This window comes from Sarcophilus harrisii, chromosome 1 (genome assembly GCF_902635505.1).
Source record: "Sarcophilus harrisii chromosome 1, mSarHar1.11, whole genome shotgun sequence".
Taxonomy (NCBI): domain Eukaryota; kingdom Metazoa; phylum Chordata; class Mammalia; order Dasyuromorphia; family Dasyuridae; genus Sarcophilus; species Sarcophilus harrisii.
This window is the reverse complement of record NC_045426.1, coordinates 577,476,363-577,496,694: the sequence shown is the minus strand read 5'-3', so window position 1 is coordinate 577,496,694 and position 20,332 is coordinate 577,476,363. Positions and strand designations below refer to the sequence as shown.

General features: G+C 35.0%; 1 protein-coding gene across 1 annotated transcript in view; it reads right to left on the bottom strand.

The window, feature by feature from the left end:
* The window catches only part of CPQ (carboxypeptidase Q), a 630,163-nt gene extending 611,900 nt beyond the window's left edge, over positions 1-18,263 (bottom strand). Inside the window, exon 1 of the mRNA XM_031947017.1 lies at positions 18,004-18,263. The gene's annotated coding sequence lies outside the window, so the exon portion shown is untranslated. The remainder of the gene's footprint in view (positions 1-18,003) is intronic.
* Positions 18,264-20,332: the final 2,069 nt, after the last annotated feature.

Sequence of the window (20,332 nt, the reverse complement as noted above, 5' to 3'; positions counted from 1 at the left end):
TGAAAGAGAGATGATAAAAAGAAAAGAGAGCCCTGGGAAATGTTGAGTAGGGATAATAGGCAGAGGAAATATCTTCATTCATTCAACAAGCACCTATTAAATGTCTACTAGGTATTAAACTGGCAGCTAGATTGCTCAGTGGATAGAGCACTAGCCCTAAGTCAGAAAAATCTGAATTCAAATCTGATTCTCAGATACTTCCTAGGTGTGTGCTTTTTTCTGTTTGGCTTAATCCACTGGAGAAGGAAACAGCAAACCATTCCAATATCTTTGCCAAGAAAACCCACAATATGGCCCACAAAGTTACAAAGAATTAGACATGATTAAATAAGGTACTAAACACTAAGTATGATACAAAGATATGAGAACAGGTCCCACTTCTAAGGATAAATCATTCTCATCACCATCATCATCATCATTCTCATCACAGTAAAACAATGCTTTACTGTTCCATTAGTTCATTTGATCTTCACTATGACCCTCTAAACTTGAAAAAAGTAGCATTATAATGTTTATTTCCCAAATATACAATATAAGTTGGAACCTGTAAAGAAAGGAGTTTGTGTGTGGGAAGCAAACAAGGAAGGTTCCTCAGAAAAACAAGCATAAAAAATGAAGAAATAGACAGCTTTCTAAAAACTTGTATGAGGTTAAAAAAAAAAAACTAAGAAATCTTTAAAGGAAGAGACTAATACTTGACTAACTGTGAATAGAATGAAAAAGAGAGAGAGAGATAATGGAATGATCATAAGAGTTCCCAGAAATGAAAGGCCTAACAAAAGAATTTAAAGAAGAAATAAAGATAAAAATGGAGTTCTTTAAAACCTGAAGAAAAAAAAATGAAAGTTTAGAGGAAAACCTGGTAAATTTAACAAAGCAAAAGATACCTCCAAAAAGTCATGGATGAGATGGCATTCAAAATAGATATATACAACAAAACATATGAGAGTAAAGTAAAAAGTCTGTAAAATTAGAAAAACAGATGAGGTCTCAGACAAACTAACTGGGCTTCAAGGTAATGTGACAGAAAATCTGAGAATCATTTGGTGTAGTAGAAAGAAAAGATTCCTCCCAGGAAGCTAAATTTCATACTTAAGTAAATTGTATTAGAAAATGTACTATTAGAACTCAAAGTTCAACTGCATAAAATTTAGGGGATTCAATTTGAAAACACCAAGTATAACTCACCCAAAAATTTAGTCACCAAGTTTGAAAGCTGCCAAATTAAAGAAAAATCATACTTGCAACCAACAGAAGACAACTTGTCAAGAAATGATGGTCTGCACTTCCCAATATTATTCATTGATGACAGGAAATTATTTGGCCCAGAAACTCCATTTCTAGGCGTATACCCCTAGGAAATCAATGACATGAAGAAAGGTTCTATAAAAGCCAAAATATTTATGCTACCATTGTTTGTAGTACTTAAAAATAGAAACAAAGTAGATGCCTAAACAAATTGATATTCATAAATATGGAATATTATTTTTCTGTAAGATACAGCAAACCCGTTAAACACAATGAAACATAAAGACTTATAAGAACTAATGCAAAGTGAAGTAAGCACAGCCAGAAAAAATAAATATATACATCATAAATGGAAATAGAAAGAATACCACCATAAAATAATTGCAAACAAATATTGCAAAAGCAACACTGTGGCCCCAAAGAAAAGATGCAACTCTTTTGCAGAAATTTGAAGGGAAAGCCATTAGATTCTAAAGTTGTAGAACACTAGATAGAATGACTATTTTTTTAATGAACTGATTAGTTTTAAATTTTCTTTTTCTTCAACTTGCTCATTTCGTTGTTGTTGTTTTTTTAATATTTATTATAAGGAATCCCTCTCTAGAATGAGTTGAGGACGGAGAAAGATGAAAATTTAAGTGGCATAAAAATAAAAGACACCTACTAAAAATCAAACAGATATATAAATATAAGAATATTACCAAAGAAACAAGCTGAATGAATACAAAGAAATCTGGAAAGACATAGAAACTGATGCAAAGTAAAGTAGGAAGAACCAAGAAAACAACATGCATAGTGATTAAAACAATGTAAAGGAAAAGAACAATTATAAAACAATCAGGTCTAAGAAGCATAAAATTAAAATTGCAAAAGTTTTGCCACAAAGGAACAAGGACATCTACTAACATACCTTTGCCCCCCACCCTGTGGAACCTTGAATATATTCTCAGATATTTTCCAATGTGTTGATTAGTTTTGCTTAATTACTTCTTCTCTTCCAATTTTTTTCAGTTATGAAAGGTGAATCTCAGAGAAGTGGAAAGGATATAGGGAGAAATTATGTAAAATCAAAACATGAATAAAAATCTATTTTTGAAATGTAAATGTTCCTATAGCCCCTACTATCTGTTTTGATTTTTTTATCTGTGCCATCTTACAAAATGTAAGGGGAAACTTCTGGGTTGTTTTAAGTAACATTTCAATCAATTAACAAGCATTTTTTAAAGACCTACTATGTGACAGGCTCTGGGCTCCCTGTACTCAAGGAGTTTATTATTATAAGTATTATTATATATAATACACAAGATCATCAGAAGAGAATTCCAGGCATTTTCCTCCAACTACATCAGTTTAGAATTGAAAATAAGATCCAGAAAAATGAATTAGTCCAAATACAACATTACGGTTCTGGGTAGTTTATCTAGCTATCCCCCATACCTGAAACTCTTTTCTTCCTCAACTACAGCTCTTAGCTTCCTTCAAGTCCCAATTAAAATCCTACTTCCTACAGGAAGTTTTTCCTAATCCCTTCCCTTTGTTGACTATTTCCTTTTATGCTATTTATAGCTTCTTGGTCCATAATTGTTTGCAACTTGTCCCCAAATAGATAGTGAACTCTTCCAGGGCAAAAACTACCTTTTGCCCTTTTTTGTATTGTCAGCACTTAGCATAAAGTCTGATAAATAGCTGAAGTTTAATAAATGATTATTGACTGACTGACACAGTATCATATAAAGACATTACATAAAATATATACAAAAAAAGTAATTTTGGGGTGAGAGGGGAGGCCATTGCAATTGGGAGATCAGGAAAAACTTCATTTTATCTGATAGGTATTTGTAGTTCTTTCAAAAACTCCTTTTTCTTATATCTTCGACCACAAATCTATTGAGGAATATTCCTGGTACTATGCATTTTTGTTAATAATTCCTTGCATATGTTCAATATCAGACTTTTATTAGTAGTGTTTGAAGCAGCTATTTTTCCTATTCTTTAGTGTCTCTTCTCATTTTATCTTCATTGATTTTACTCCTGAAAAAGCTTTGTATTTTTATGTAGTCAAAATTGCCCATTTTGTCTTTTATGATCTCTGCTAGCTTTATTCTCATTATGAATCCTCTTCCCAGTCAAAAGTATTTCTTTCTGGTTTTGTTCTCTAGCTTATTTTATTATTATTATTATCATTACGGTTTTGTTCTTTCTAAAAAAAAATTCATGATGTGACCTTTTATTTTTAGGTCAAGTAATCATTCTGAACTGATTGTGTTATATGGCGCAAATTGTTGGTCTAAACATCTTTTCCTAAGCAGTTGTTGCTCAAAGCCTTTTGCCCAGTATGTTCTGTTCTGGAATTTATTGTTTCTGTGTCTTTCTTATCTATTCTATTTCATTAATCTACTCTTCTGTTTTTTAACCACTAATTAAGAGTTTCAATGCATACTTGACAATACAGTTTGAAGTTGACTATGGCCCTTTATTCACACTTGTATTTTTCATTATTTCCACAGGTAATTCTAAACCTTTTGCTCCTCCAAATGAATTTCACTATTATTTTGTCTAGTTATATATAGTAATAGTTATATATTGGTCATTTGAATGGAATTGCACTAAATCTATAAATTCATTTAAGCAAAATCATTTTTTATTAAATTAGTAGCAGTCAGAAGAACTGTCTATTTTTCCACTATTTAAGTTTTCTTTTATTTCCATAAAAGACTGTTTAGTGATGCTACTCAAACAAACATGCATCAGTCTTTGTAATGAAGAAACATCAAACAAATTCCAGCATTTTCAAACAAGAATATCCACTGTCAGCTGCAAGAAGTCAAGAAAAAGAAAGTGAGGAATAAGGAAAAGAAAAACATATCGATTTCCCAAAAACTTGATGATTTACTTGGTTAACTCTAGAGAATTATTTTTAATCAAGAAAAGGAATAGCTTCCATGAAATAACAGACACAAAATAAAGCTACAAAAATCATCAGGTTAATGCTAAAAATAAATCCAAGGAAAAGGAAGAGGAATTCAGTTCAACTGAATTGATTTATTATTTATTATCACATATTTATTATTAAGCACTTATTAAGAATCAGATGCTGTACTAGGTACTCTATCCAAAGAGAAAACAAAACATTTCCTTCCCAAGGAGCTGACATTCTATATTATTCTAATTTATCTTGTATTTTACTATAGATTGTAAAATACATACTCCAGGGTGGTATAATGTCTCATCTCCAATTAATTAGGAATTGAAGGGGATACAAAGGCTTCCTGGTAAAGAAGAGTCTGTATTAGCATGTTTAAACTACATGGACTTTTATAAGATGAGGTTACCTTTAATGTGTAAATATGTATTATGAAACTGTGAATGGAAATACTGTCAGAGCAATCAACCAATCAATAAGCATTCATTAAAAAGGTACAATTTGAACTGAGTTTTGAAGGCATGGGGAAAAAACATACATCCAGATAGGGAAGCCTCAGAGAAGTGAAAGGAGATGGCAGATGGATTTTGTCTGTGAGGAACAGCAAAAACACCAGTTTATCAGGACCAAAACCCTCAGAAAGAGAAAAGCTGCAAAGGGAGGCTGGAAGTAGGCTATGGAGGACTTTATATGTCCAAAAGAGGAGATTCTGTTTTATCCCAAACTCAAGATAGTGCCACCCGTGAACTAGAATACCCTTGATGGGATTCTGTTGTTGCTCCCAGCCCAGATCTGCTCCCTCCCCTAATCCAAACCCCACAGAAATCACTAGCCAACAGGTACAGGTACACCGTGTATAATTCCATCATCCATCAAGTTTAGATATCAACTAATAAGAAAGCAGCACCAACAACAGGTGTAGATCAAGACATTAAACCACAAACTATAATTAATCTTCCCCTAACATGGCATCTATGTATCCTCCTTCTTTACTGTCTTTCGGGTGAACTAATGAGGAAGTCCAGCTAATTATAGTATCATATTATATTAATAACCCCTCTCTAATGGGTTTTCCATATGCATTCTTGGTAACCACATGCACAGTTCCAACAAGGCTTTAGAACTTCCCCATTTTAGCAAACTCCTGTAACCTCAAAAATCTGCATATCTTGTGATATAATCAGATTCCATAAATATCTTCATCTTGCTTTGTTGGGCTGCTAACTTCGGGTAGATTCCTATACAGCCCACTCTGAGTATATGATTTTCAATTAATCTTAACAAATGCTTTAACTGGACTTGGAGATGGCTTGAATTCTTTCAAAGACAATACCACAGTTTATCTGTTTGCTCCCCAATACCTGAATCCCAAATTACACAGAACTCAGTTGTGGAGCAAGTCTAGAAAGGATCTTTTCTCAATCATCCCTGCAGGGAATCCAAGGAGCCAGATGCAGACAGGTATAATATAAATTAAAGCTCTGTTGCTTTGCCCATATGGACTCAGCTCCCCAACATAGTCCTGGATCGCAGTCCCAGGGTGAGGAGGATTGCTAGGAAGCTAGAACTTGCATGCAGAGTGGAGTGAGGACCTTCCTAAAATTCGAAGGCATTAAAAAATGTTTATGGTCACTTACAGACCAGAGCACAGGTCAGGGTAGTAGTAAACACACTTCTCCTTGGATCATACTACCTGGGAAGAACTGAAAAAATATAGTTCCCTATGCTGCATAAAATCCCTGAATCTTGGGATAGTTACACCCTCCACATCTGGAAATATAGCCCTACTTTAGCAAAGCATTATAAGTCAAGTAATAGCTTGAGAAAATGAGCAAACAACAGAAAAAAATTCTGACCATAGAAAGTTACTCTGGAGACAACGAAAATCAAAATATACAATAAGAAGATAACAAAATCAAAGCTCCTACATCCAAAGCCTCCAAGAAAAATAAGAATTTGCTCTCCTTTGGGTGAACTTATGAAGAAGTCCAGCTAATTATAATATTACCATATATTACCTGTATTAATTACCCCATTACCATATATTAATTACCCCTCCCTACTGGGTTTTCCATATGCATTGCATATTGCAGCCTTGAAATGACTTTGCTATTCTCAGCCATACAATAATCAATAACTACTCTAAAGGATTTATGATGAAAAATGCCATCTATACCAAGGGAAAGAACTGATTGTATCTAACAGATTGAAGTATAATTAAAAATATTTTTTCTTGAGGTTTTTTTTTTTTAACTTGTGGGGGTAGAGTGTGCATATTCTTTTACAACAAGAATTTTATGGAAACATTTTGTATAACATCACATGTACCTTCTCAATGGTAGGTGGGGGGAGGGACAGAGGAAGGGAAAAAATCAGAAACTCAAAGTTTTAAGTACAAATGTTTTTTTTTTTAATTGTCTTACATGTAACTGGGGAAAAATAAAATATTAAATATATTTTAAAAGAAGAGAAATTCCACTTAAAATAACTTCAAACACAAAAACTGTATAATTACAACTACAAAATAATTTTTATAGAAATGAAACAAAACCTGAATAATTTAAGACTAGACTGTGTTAATACAATAATATAAAAATGTTAGGCAGATTTAGTTCCATATGTATCGAATTACTAAAGGGATACTTAGAGTTAGGTAAAAATAAAAAAAAAAAAACATTCATTTGGGGGAATAAAATTTTTCAACAGGCTGAATTCTTTGGATCTTTTCTACCATGCCTCAGAAATCTCTCATTTCTGCAATGTCACCCTAGAATTCACACCTCTGACATCCTCAGAGATCTCTGAGGCTTCTACACAAATACAATTAAATGGATTTAGAATCAAAGGAAAAGATATCAATTAGGGAAAATCTTTACATAATATCATAGCCATAGGATTTTTTATTTGATTTGAAGATGATCTATTGTGGAGACATCAAACTCTTTACATAATATCATAGCCACAGGATCTTTGATTTGATTTGAAGATGACCTATTATCATGAGCTATCAAACTCAAACATACTCCAGTGCAGCCTGAGCCAGAATAAATTATAAGTGGAAAATATTTGACAAAATAAATAAAAATATAATAAAACATATGCAATAATTAATGGTATTTCTAAGTGAATATACAGTCTACAGTGAGTTCTTTCTATTTGGGAGTAGTTGTCTAGCTTCCAACACTTTTTTTTTTTTTTACAGATGACAAATTACAGGCTCAGAGACATTAATTGATTTGCTCAAAGACACATAGGAAATGTTATAGAGTTAAAATCAAGTTTTCTGATACCAAATCCAGTGCTCTTTACATTGAGTCCTATTGTCTAGCCTGGGATCCAAAATCTAGGAGGAACTGAAATAAAGCTGTTAATCGAGAGCTATCCAGTGGTCCATGGTCAAGTAGAAAAAGAATATTAACTTTTTTTTTTCAAAAGGATAAATATGATCAACAACCATTTGAAAAAAAAAAAAAAGAGTTCAAAGTCACAAATAATGGAAGAAAAACAAATAAAACAACGCTTGATTAACCACACACCCATCCAAGCATTAAAGACTTTTTCATAAAATGAAAAAACTCATTATTGGAGGAACTACAGGAAGAGAGGAATGCTAACTCATTGCTGGTAAAGTTCTGAATTAGCTCAACCATAAGGGGAGATAATTTGCAATAATACAGGAAGAGTTGCTCAATTGTTTATATCTTTTGACCCAGAGATCTCACTAGAGGGTTTATACTCCAAGGAAGTCAATGATAATAAAAGCAGTAAAAGAGAGAATATATTCATAGCAGCATTATTTGTGATAGGAAAAAGCAGGAACCAAAATATATGCCAAATGACTGGGGAATGGTTAAGCTTTGATATATATGATTACGTCTTGAAAGGAATAATCAATATGAAGAATTCAGAGGAATATGGGAAGACATAAATGAAAATATGAAAAATGATGAAACCAGAAGAAAAGCAACAATGCAGATAGCACAGACCCTCCTTTCACCCTCCAGTTTCTAAAAAGCATGAAAGCCTGATTCTGGTTCAATTTAATCAAACTGATACTACTGAGCCCCATCCCTACAGATCATTACTTTAACTATAAGATATCTCATGAAGATAGTGGAAAGATAATTTACTTAAAATAGAAAGTCAATTAAAATTCAGAAAATATGTTCATGGCAAATATCCTCAAGGCCTGAAGCTCAAAGCAAATACCCTCCCAATCATTAGATTATAAAATCAGTGCCAGAAAAGAATTTAGGAATCATTTAGAGGTCTCTGTACCACATTTTACCAAGGAGAAACTGAGGCCAAGAAATTCCACAAGAATCACCATTCTTTCAGTCACCCAATCACGTTGGACTCAGTTTTTTCTTTTTCTCCCTTTCCCATATCCAATCAGTTGCTGAGTTTTAAAAGCAATCTCACATCAGTCTCCTTCTGTCTTTCAATTTTCTTTCTATTCCTCTTTAAATCAGTCCCTGGATCCCTCAAGGATGGAAATTTTATTTCCAGATGAACCCAAGTCAAGACTTAACACCTTGCCTAAGGAAACCTTGAAACTCTGGAATAAATGGCCACTCAAGTATTGTGACTTCATACCTAAAACCTGGTGGGTGAATCACAGGTACTTTGTGCTCCTGTTCAAAACAATCCAACTTGTTAAAAAAAAAAACAAAAACTATATGGAAGACATGGCACCCTCAAGAAGCTTACAGAAGGATACAAAGCATCAAACAGTTAAATACATGCATGATAATTCCAAGAAGGAGAAAGCAAGAGAAGAAGAAAGGATATTTGAAAGGTTGATAAGAGCCTGTATTATGATGGTAATAAAGAATAATTTAAATTATTATTTAATTTAATAAAATAGAATAAAGAATAAATAAAGAAATAAGTGCTGATTTATGGACAGTAGAGAAATTGAAATAAGGTAGAGTAAAGGGAAGAAGACTGATGTGAGATTGTTTTTAAGAGTTAGCAACCTGATTGAATATGGGGAAAGAGAAAGTGAAAAAGCTAAGAGTCCAACATGACTGAGATTGTGAGAGGGAATCTCAAAACCCTCCCAATCACAGTGTGAAGCAGTTAGTCTTGAAATTTATTTGCCTCTGCCTTCTCCTCTGCTTTTCTACTTATACTGTTCTCATTCCAATCATTGATCTTGGTTCCTAAGGTATATCATTCTGTGCTGTTGGCTCATGAAGAATTTTAAAATTTAATTTGATCAGTGTTTATTTCATTTATTAGTGTTGATTATATTTAATTTTATAATTTAATATATTTTTAATTTATATTTAATTTTTAAACAAGTATTTCCATAACACATTACAATTTTTTAAAAAGGTGATTCTTAGTGATATGATTCCAAAAGAACATGATATTTCCCACACTTGGGATATAACTAAAAAGAGCTATAGATATATACATACACATACATACATATATACGATGACTATAACCATGCAAAGTAAGCCACCATAGAGAGCCAACAAAATTTTGGTCCAATATATTGGACAATTATTAAAGTTACAGGACACACCATTCCTTTCAGTTATTAATCAGTAAGATTATACAAGTCAAAAGTAATACATATCCAATTATTTGCAATCTTTTAATTAGTTTTGTTTTAGTGTTTTACTGTGAATGTACTTTGTGATATCATTTGTTTGGACATATGTACCCGGCACATAGTAAGTACTTAATAAATGCTCTTTCTAGCTAGCTAGCTATCAGCCATCTCTCTCTCTCTCTCTTTCTCTCTTTCTCTCTCTCTCTCTCTCTCTCTCTCTCTCTCTCTCTCTCTCTCTCTCTCTCTCTCTCTCTCTCTCTCTACCTCTCTCTCTCAATCTATCTAGATGCCCTACCTGTCTGTTCCTTCCTATCCACTCTGCACAGGAAAGAATATTATACCTGACATTTTATAACTTGGGTTCTAATTCCAATTCTGAAACTTATTCCTTGTAGATTCTTGGGAAAAGTTTAATTAGTCACTCCAGAACTCAGTTTCTTCATCTGTAAAATGAAGAGGCTAGATCAGATGACTTCTGAGATTCCTTTTGATGCTAAATCTGTAACTCTTATCTCCTATGCAACCTAAATTGGCCACTCATTGTTTATTATATACTCATCCTTTTTTTCCTTTCCCTTCCCAAAAAAGGTTCTTTAAAAAAACAAAGTTCTAAGAACTTCTCTGAATCATGAATCATTCCAAATTCAATGGCCATTTGCCTTTTTCAGAAAGTGGTATAATCAAGGGATGCTGGAATCAGCTCCAATCTTCTGGAGAACTGATTGTTAAACTTTTTTTTCAGTTTGAGCATTTACACCTCAGAAATTAGAATATGCTACAAATCAGGGCTCCATTTATTGTTTAACAGATTGTCTAGACGTAAGAAAGTGATGGAGAAAATGTTAATAATGCAAATTAAATTTAAAAGCATATCCTACCTACTTTTTTTAAAACACAGACTGTTTAACATTTACCGTTAAATCCCCTCAATATATTAAATCATTTTGTGTCTTCAGACTATTGAATCTTAAGGCATAAACCTGTTCACATCTGGTAGAGTTCATCAACCATACAGCCTTTAACTGTACCTAGGCCATTATATAAATAGCAAAGAAACAAATACTCTGGGGACATAGGATTAGGTCAAGCCTACAACTTCAGAGCATTAAGTGAATAAGACCTAGAACTAAAAAGCAAAGGGTTTAACAGCTTGACTCAGGAGGACACATGAATGGGTTGTTTGTTTTTAAAACCAAAGTGGCTTAGAGGAGGGAGAGAAAGAACATTTTAAAGCTCTAGCTTGGGGGTAAGTAATAAAAATTGTTGCCTTAATGTTTTTTTTTTTCCATAATATTGTGAGCAGAACGAAGGTCTACTCCATCATATTACCCCTTAGGGTAGAAAGTTACAGTCTCCTGAGCTAAATCAAACTGGCACCATGCAGTAGTTTTTCTGACGGCAGCAATTGGTTTATGCCAACCCTGGGCCTTACACTTGGCAGATTTAAAGAAAAAAAAAAAGGCAGCACAAGACTTTAACTTATTTTATGGGTTTCTCTTTTCTTCTCTAGTTACCACCAAATTAAGAACATAGGATCTGAAACCTCCATCTTTCTTCCTTCACTTGCCCCTGAATTAAGGGGCTATCTGTACAAAAGAAAGTAGATAGTCTACAAGCCACTATCACCTTGGGGTCTACTAAAAATGAAAAACCCACCCAGAAAACCACTCTGATAGTATTCTCACCTCAAGATCACTGAACTGAAGGTAGTAGAGACATAAAAGATCTATAAAAGACATAAAAGATTCTGTGAGCCAGAATTTGAACCCAGATCCTGCTTCCAAATCTAGATCTCTTTGCACTAAATATTTATTAATTCACTGACTGATTGGCTACATCATGATTTTCAGGGACATCTGTCAAAAATTAAAAACAACATAAACCATTTCATGGAGACTTAGTAGGAATTATTCATACAGGGCCACCTACTTTCTGCTTCCAAAATTGGCAACTCTATAAATGTTTATATATGGCACTGACTGTCTTTCTATTTGAGTCAAAGCTAAAGAATTTTAGGAGAAAATGTACTGGATCTAAGATTTCAAGGATTTAAAGGTACACAAACTTAAAACAGTGGTTAAATAGCCCATTAAATTAATTATGACCCCACCCATCCTTGTAAGGTAAAAATAACTTTGTGGGATTACTGAACATATATTTCACATTCACTTCAGACCATAATGTCCAAGAAACTTAGAAGTTCAGATCTTTTGGACCTCCAGGAGATAGCTTTCTCTAGCAATCCATTAATTAGTGTTAGTATGAATTTAGCTCCTCTCTTCTCAAGAACTTATTAAAGAATTCCTTTCGTGATGGTCAAATGGTACCAGACTATTTATTCCTCCTCTTTAACTGAAACTTGCATACAATTTCCTCCTCACTCTCTCCCTCTGTACCCAATCTGTGGCCAAGAATTTCCGTTTCTATTTTCATAACCTCTCTTATATTTGTCCCTTCTCTCCTCTGCCACTGCCACTGCTCTGGTGAAGACTCTCATCATCACGCTAGGATGATGCTGATTTATTGGTTGTATGCTGATCTAAAGGTTGGTCTCATTGCCATGTCTCTCTCTATATACATACATACATACATACATATACACACACACACACACACACACACACATACTTTCCCTTCCTCTTGGCTACCTAACATCTCTATTCCTCACACATTATCTTCTGGTTTGATTTTCTCATTCCTAGAAGACATTTGACCCTGTAATTCAGTTCTCTGAACATTTTTGAAGTTCCTATTAAATACATGGCACTATACTATGCACTAATTCAAAGATAAAAACCAATAACAATAACACAAAGTCCCTCAAAAAACTTACAGTAATTAACCTGGAAGAGGGAGAGAAGGTAGGACATATAATTATACATGATATAAGGTAAAAAATTAATATGATCAAGTCAAAGGATGGCCAGGAAAAAATTCTGTGATAAATTTGAGAAAGCACAAATTCTGATCAATTTGAGGGCAAGGGAATGGAAACTTCAGGAGAAGAAGAAAGGCAGGAAGGGTCAGAAAAAGCTTCTGGTTTACAAAAAATAGCCAGAAACATCAGATCCCCATTGATTTGCCCTGATTTGCCCCCTAAATCCCACTTGCTACAGTCTTATCCGATTCAGCCATTCATAACAAATAAAACAGGTAGCATTGCTTTATTTTGTTTTACTTTTACTCACTTTAGAGTTTTGATTATTTAGCCATAATCATACAAAATTATTTAAATTTGCATGTAAAAATATACTTTAAAATGTGAATAAAAAACAATATGATCCCAAAGGTTCCTTCCAGCTCAAAAAGCTATGCTCTGTGATCTCAAATTGGGAGGGGTGGGGAGGGGAGAGAAGAGGACAGAATATGGCAGCCTCAGTCAGGGTTTTAATTGAAGCAAGTGAGTCACAGAGAAGTAAAACCATGGAATTTGAAAATAAAATCATGTTCTCCTCAATCACCCTCACACCCTGTTATACCAGAAGAGAAGAGGAAAGACAAAGAGCTAGAATTCATAACTAATTGCCAAAGAGAAAGGATATTTAAAGAATCACAAGCAAACTCTCTTGGGTAAAGAGAGTTCCTTGGAAAAATCTATAATTTCAAGAACAATAAATTATTAGTCCAGACAACATTTTATACTGGTCTGACCATAACCTACATTTTCTACCTCTAACCTTTAACCTAGCTTGAATAAAATTTGAATATTGTTGATAACTGGTGTCATTATTTAGTGTATATTGTTTTTATTGTTTAGTATATCAGTCATGTCTGAATTTACATGACCCCATTTGGGATTTTCTGGGCAAAGATACTGAAATGGCTTGCCATTTCCTTCTCCAGCTCCTTTTACAGATGAGGAAACTGAGGCAGGTTAAGTGACTTGCCCAAGATTACATCAGGCATTCTATCTACTGTAATACCTAGCTGTCCTTATTAAGTTTTACCTACATATTTGTTTACTTTCACTGAGATCTTATTTTAGTATGACCTATATTCCAGGATAATTCATTCAATTCAATAAGCAATTATTAAATACTATGTTACAGGCACTGTAAGAGAGGCTGTTAACTGCAAAAAACAAAACAAACAAAAAACCCAAGAAATTTGTGCCTTTAAGAAACCTACTTATAACCTTGATATAAACAATATGGTAAAATAATGGAATTTTTAATTCAACATTCATTCACTCAGAAAGGCAGCATAAATTGATGGAAGAGAAGACTGAACCTAGAATCAACTATATGTCTCTATCATAAACTAGTTGTATGATCATAGGCAAATCAACTAATCTATGATAAAATTTCCTCATCTATCTGCATTTAAATCACACACTAGCTGGAGAATTGATCAGAGATGTTGGAGAAACTAATCAGCACAATTTACATAACATAGTCAGACTGCCCCAAAGGATGATGGGAGAAGAAAAAATAGAAAGAAAAGTGGGAGGTTTTGCCCAACACCAAAAGATTCAGTTGGAAGGAATAATCCAAGTAAAAGGTACATTTTTCAGGCACTGAGGGAGGAAAGAAATAAAGTACTTACTAACTGCCATGAATCAAATCAAAGACGAAAACCTGTTGGTTTGGATCAGATATTCCCACAACTACCTAAAAAGGCTATTGGTATGCAGAGTTGGATAGTGGGACCAAGAAATAAATAGGGAGAAGATTTCAGTAGGCTGGAGGCAAGTTAATACAGTGTCTAACCATTTTTGCATCATGTACCCCTTTGGCAGTTAAGTGAATCCTATGGACCCCTTCACAAAATAATATTTTTAAATGTGTAAAAAATGTATAGACTTATAAAAGAAAACTAATTAAAATTAAGTTAACAAAATACCTTTCTCTTTCAAGTCATGGAACCCCTAAAATCTATCCACAGATCACTTAAGAGTCCATGGACCCAAAATTAGAAACTTCTAATCTAGAGAAAAGAAAGCTTTAAGTTTCACTTGAGGCACCAATGCAATCCTCTCGAAATTCCAAATGTTCAAAAGCTTCACTATTTATTGGAACAGCCAAAATAACTGTGAGTTGAGAAGCAGGTCTAAATGTCAAGGAGGACCTATTATATCTACAGGCAGTAAATGAGTGCTAGAACACCAAGAGAAGAGAATTTGCCAGAGGGAAAAATCCCTGAGACCCAGAGAACCAAGGAGAAGCAAATTCAAGCCTTCCCCTTAATGACCTGGGATCATGCTTTATGTTCCAAGTACTGTAAAGCAAAAGGAGCAAGGGGTTAGCTTCTTGGATCTCTGCAAGGGTGAAAATGAATATTATATGTGTCTTTTTCTCTATAAATAAAACTGTTGTTTTGAATCTTTATCTGAATAAGTATTTTAAGAGAGCCACTAACTATGCTTGGGGGACTACCAGAATTTGAAGTGCCCTGGCTTCCTGCCAGGGTCTGAGCAATGAGCTAGACCAAGAGAGGCCCCTGAAGTGTATCAAAGCCTTTGACAGGAGCAACATGTGCAAAGGGGATAATAATATTTGTAGCTCTGCCTCATAGAGTTGATATGAAGAACATGAGATAATGTTTGTAAAGTACTTTATACACTTTAAAACGACATATAAATGTCAACTAATGTGATTGCATGGCATTATGGTGATAGTGTGTTAACAGTTCAAAATTAGTGGGGTAAAGGAAAAATATAAGTAGATAAATAGTTTAAATCTTAAATAAAACTACAGAGAGTGTCCCAAAACTCTTAGTGCTGTTTTAATAACTTGGATAACCCTAGGATTTTGGGGAAAACCTGTGTGGGGAAAAATTTAGACTGATAAAATGGACATATTTAAATTAGGAGTGATCATTCATTTTGCTAAGTCACCAGATGAATCCTTTAAATAGGCACCTTCCCATCCTCATTTAAAATATAACTCAATTCACACACACACACAAAATTAGTTTATGTTTTTCATCTCTATCATGTAACAAGAGCTCACACTTAGGTATTTAAAAAGCACTTCCTTCAAGAAATACCTGTGAGGTAGGGGAGTTGTAAATAGAATAATCTCCATTTTCCACTTTAATTAAGTAAAATGGACCTAGAGAGCTAGCCAATGATACAGTTGGAACTCAAAACAAAACAAACTTTTGTTGAGGATTCCTCCCCCAAGCTTTCTTCTGATAAGCCAACAAGGAATACAGATTTCTCTACTCTCTGTATCTCATGTGATATCACAAGATAATGCAAGAAGAGATTTAGAATAGTAGAGGCTCTCAGATAGCATCTACTCAAATAATCTCAACTCTTACCCCACCAGGTCACAGATAGGGAAACTGATAGGGAAACTGAACCTCAACATCAAAAAAATGATTTACCAGCATATGCAGAGACTGTCAAGAGTAGTTCAATAAATAACCTGCTTCAGGTTGGCCTGTGTAGCAACATAACATACTTCTACGTATAAGTAAAATGTTAAAATCATGAAATAGTAAAGCTAAATCAATAGAATAATAGATTAAGAGATGGAAGGAATTCAGAGGCCATCAAGTTCAACTCCTTCATTTTAGAGGAAGGGAAACTGAGACCTAGGGAGATGAAGGGATTCGCCCATGGTCACACAGGTTTGATGTATCAGAGAAAGGATTTCCTCATAAGTTTTCTATTCTGGATCTGTGCTCTTTTTACTTTACAAGATGGGTTGGTTCCCTGAAAAACAAAAGGAAACCCTTTTCAATACATTCATTTTAGAGATGAGAAAGCATAAGTGCAAATGTGTTAGTAATTGTATATCTTCAGAGCACCTGGGGCCAGTCTACCAAATCCACAGCACCATTGCAAGGCTAGAGTTTTTCCTCTTAAAAAAATTCTTCTGCTAAGAAAATCCTCAAAAATGCCCTTTTCCAGGTTTGTCAATAAATGAAGGATTCCATTATTCACTAAAGTTTCTTGAATCCACAATTTAGTCTTTTCTGGTCAGATTTCCAGGTATGATGACAGATTGAAGAGTGAGAAAAAAATGATTGAGAGCGGTTGGAGCAGAGGGATGAAAAAGTCATGAAACAAATAGAGGAAGAGGAAGGGAATAAGCATTTATATAGGACCCACTAAGTGCCAAGCACGCTAAGCACTTTACAAATATTTCATTTGATCCTTAACAATCCTAGGAGAGTAGGTGCTGTTAAAATTTCCATTTTACAGCTCAGGAAATTGAAGCAAATGTCATACAGTCAACCTTAACAGAAATTAAGTATCACGCAGCGGGTAAGTATCCCAACATCTTAACTGAACTCACATCTTCCTGAGTCCCTGCTCAGAGTTCTAGTCACTGCCTCATGTAATTTACCCAGAACAAAGCACTCTATTAGGTTACAGAGACACAGCAAGGAAATAAAATATGATTTCTACCTCAATGAGGCTACAATCTAACCTGAGAGATGTTAAATATATAATTCGAATACAAATTAGAAGTGCCAAAGAGATGTCTTGAAAGAAAGGATCTTTGACGGGGAAGGAGAGACACTACCAATTGCATTTCCTACATCATTCTTAAGAAATTGCTTATACTCCTCTCCACCCCCGAGGAGGTCTTAATTGTACTACGGTTCTGACAGTTGGGTCATACTTCATCTCTCTGGGGATTGGGTGGAGGGGAATTAAGTAAGATGTTTCCTGGAGGCCAAGAATAGCGTTTTAAGAGTAGGAGTCACGAGATCTGGGCTTGCCCATGAAGGTCAATCACTTAGCTTCTTTGCTAAAAAATTGGGAGACTGTATCTACAAGCACCTTTCAAGTCGGTGCAGAAGTTCCGGGGTAGTTTAAATAAAAACGTTTCCTTCCTTCTCCCAACCCCCACGCAGAATGTAATCTCCTAGAGAGCAGGAATTGCTTTATTTTCTCTTTCTTTCTTTCTTTCTTTCTTTCTTTCTTTCTTTCTTTCTTTCTTCCTTCCTTCCTTCCTTCCTTCCTTCCTTCCTTCCTTCCTTCCTTCCTTCCTTCCTTCCTTCCTTTCTTTCTTTCTTTCTTTCTTTCTTTCTTTCTTTCTTTCTTTCTTTCTTTCTTTCTTTCTTTCTTTCTTTCTTTCTATCTATCTCTAGCTCCTACCATGCACACAGTAGTTCGATCTTTGCTTTCGAAGAGGACCAATGGCATCACGAGTGATGTCTTAACTTGTAAGCACCGCTTAGAAGGGGGGTTTTTTCTTCCCGTTTTAAAGCAGTACTCCCGTCCTTTCATACCGACCCCACAGAAGGCCAGGCTCCTATCCTCTTCCCCAGGATTGAGGCCTCCCACCACCACTCGCTACAAACGCACCTTGGAGCACGCGTGTAGAGAGGTCGGCAGCGGCCGCGCGCGTACACTGGATGCAGGGGCAGAGGCGGCAGCAGTAGAAGCAGCAGCTCAGGAGTGGGGGACACCCGGGCCGGGTGGTTCTCTGCCTCTGGAGCTCCGCAAGGAAAAAGTCCTTTCCCTGCAAGCCCAGTCTCGTGACTGCGACGAGGCCTCTGGGTGCAGCGCCTGCAGTGGTAGGAATGCAATCCCGGTCGCTTTTGTTCACCTGCAACTAAAGAGCCCGGGGCACCTAGAGGAACAATTTCAGGAAGGGCAGGGTGGAGAGATCCCTAGCCTGTCCACTCACTCTACTCTTCCTACCCCTCTGCATTGAGGCACTCCTTTCTAGGTTGTCATAAACCTTATTACATAAATTGGTCATTTAACCTAAGAATTTAGTGGGTTTTTTTTATAAATATGTATATATTTTTAATCAACCAATAATTTTTCTTTAAAAGAGATGGAGGGAGCAGGTTAAAAAAAAAAAACTCAGGGGAAGATGGAATGGAGTTAATTTCAGAAGCAGCATCCTTGGGCCACAAAGACTTGGCCTGAAGATAGTTTGGTCCAGGAGCTACTGGAGATATAGCAGAAAGTGCAATTCATATAAATGGTTTTGTATAAGAATTCCGTGAAGATAGGGAAGGAACTACTTTTTGAAATTGAGAATGAAAACTGAAAATAAGATTCCTCTCAAGCTGAGTTTTTTTGGTATTGTTTTGGAGATGGGGAATGCCTTTCCATAATTAAACATTTAGCACAATTCTTGGAATATAGTAAATGTTTGTTGATTGACTGAGGCTTGAATTTAGAAGGATGATGAGGACTCGCTCTCTTTCACAACCAAGTGGAAAAAGGTTTTTGAAGTTCTATTAAGCAAACTGTCTTGAATAAATAAATGTATAAAAAAATCAGTTTGCTACTAATATTAGCATTTATGCAGCTCTTTAGAATTGGCAAAGCACTTTGGGTATATTCTTTTATTTAATCATCATAATAGCCCTCTGAGGGGGAAGGGCCATGGAGAGTATTTTGGGCAGGAAATTGAGAAAAAATGGTGGTTGGAGCTTTAGGATAATTGACTACTATGATGTTTTGAGGGATGATAGGTTTGGTTTTATTGTAGTTCTCACAGTTAGGGGAGGGCAGAGGAAAGACAGTTAAAAAGAGTGTATGCAAATCTTTGACCCAGTACTGCCACTACTGGGTCTGTATTCCAAGAAAATCATAAAGAAGGAAAAAGGACCTATATGTGCAAAAATATTTGTAGTAGCTCTTTTCATGGTAACAAAGAATTGGAAAATGAGTAGATGCCCATCAATTGAGGAATGGCTGAATAAGTTGCAGTATATGAAGGTAATGGAACCATATTGTTCTATAAAAAATGATGAACAAGCTGATTTTAGAAAGATTTATATGAATTGATGCTGAGCAAAACAAGTAGAACTAGGAATATATTGTACACAATAACAGCAAGAATGTGAGATGATCAACAATGGAAAGATTTAGTTCTTCTCAGTGTTTCAGTGATCTAAAGCAATTCCAACAGACTTTAGACAGAAAATGCCAACTACATACAGAAAAAGAACTTTGTAGATTGAATGTAAGTCAACACATGCTATCTTCACTTTTTTTTGTTTTTCTTTTCTCTCCCATGGTTTTTCCCTATTGCTCTGATTTTTTCTCCTCCAACATGATTGATAAAGCAATGTGTATTAAAATAAATTAATTAATGAAAAAAGTATATGCATTGGCATTGAGATGTAGGGGAGTGGTCTAGATCTAGGCAAGACAAATGATAAGCTAAACAATCAGAACCTAGGGTGCCAGGGATAGAAGTGCAGATTCCAGGAGCTGCCCACAGAAATAACTTGTTGGACTTGAATTAGAACAATATGGTGGACTGGTTTTTCGCCTTGAAAGTGAGCTCTGATGTGATGCCAAAAAAATTGGGTTTGAATCCTGCCTCTGCTATGTATAACCCCTGTTAGTTCATAAAAGTCACCCAAATCTAATGACCTTTTCTTATTACTTAACCTTCTTGACCTCTTTGCAGCCTTTTACATTAGATCACAGTCTTCTGCCTGGATTTTTAGTGACATTGCTCTCTCTCTTGTTTCTCCTACTTATTTGATTGCTCTTTCTCAGTCTCCTTTGCTAGATTTTCATTTAGATCATGACTACTAATAATGAATCTCCTTTGAGCTCTGTGGTGAGCCCTCTTCTCTTCTCCTTGGATACTATTCACTTGGTGACCTCCACAAGTTCCCACAAATTTAATTACCATCTCTTTGAAAATTATTTTCAGATT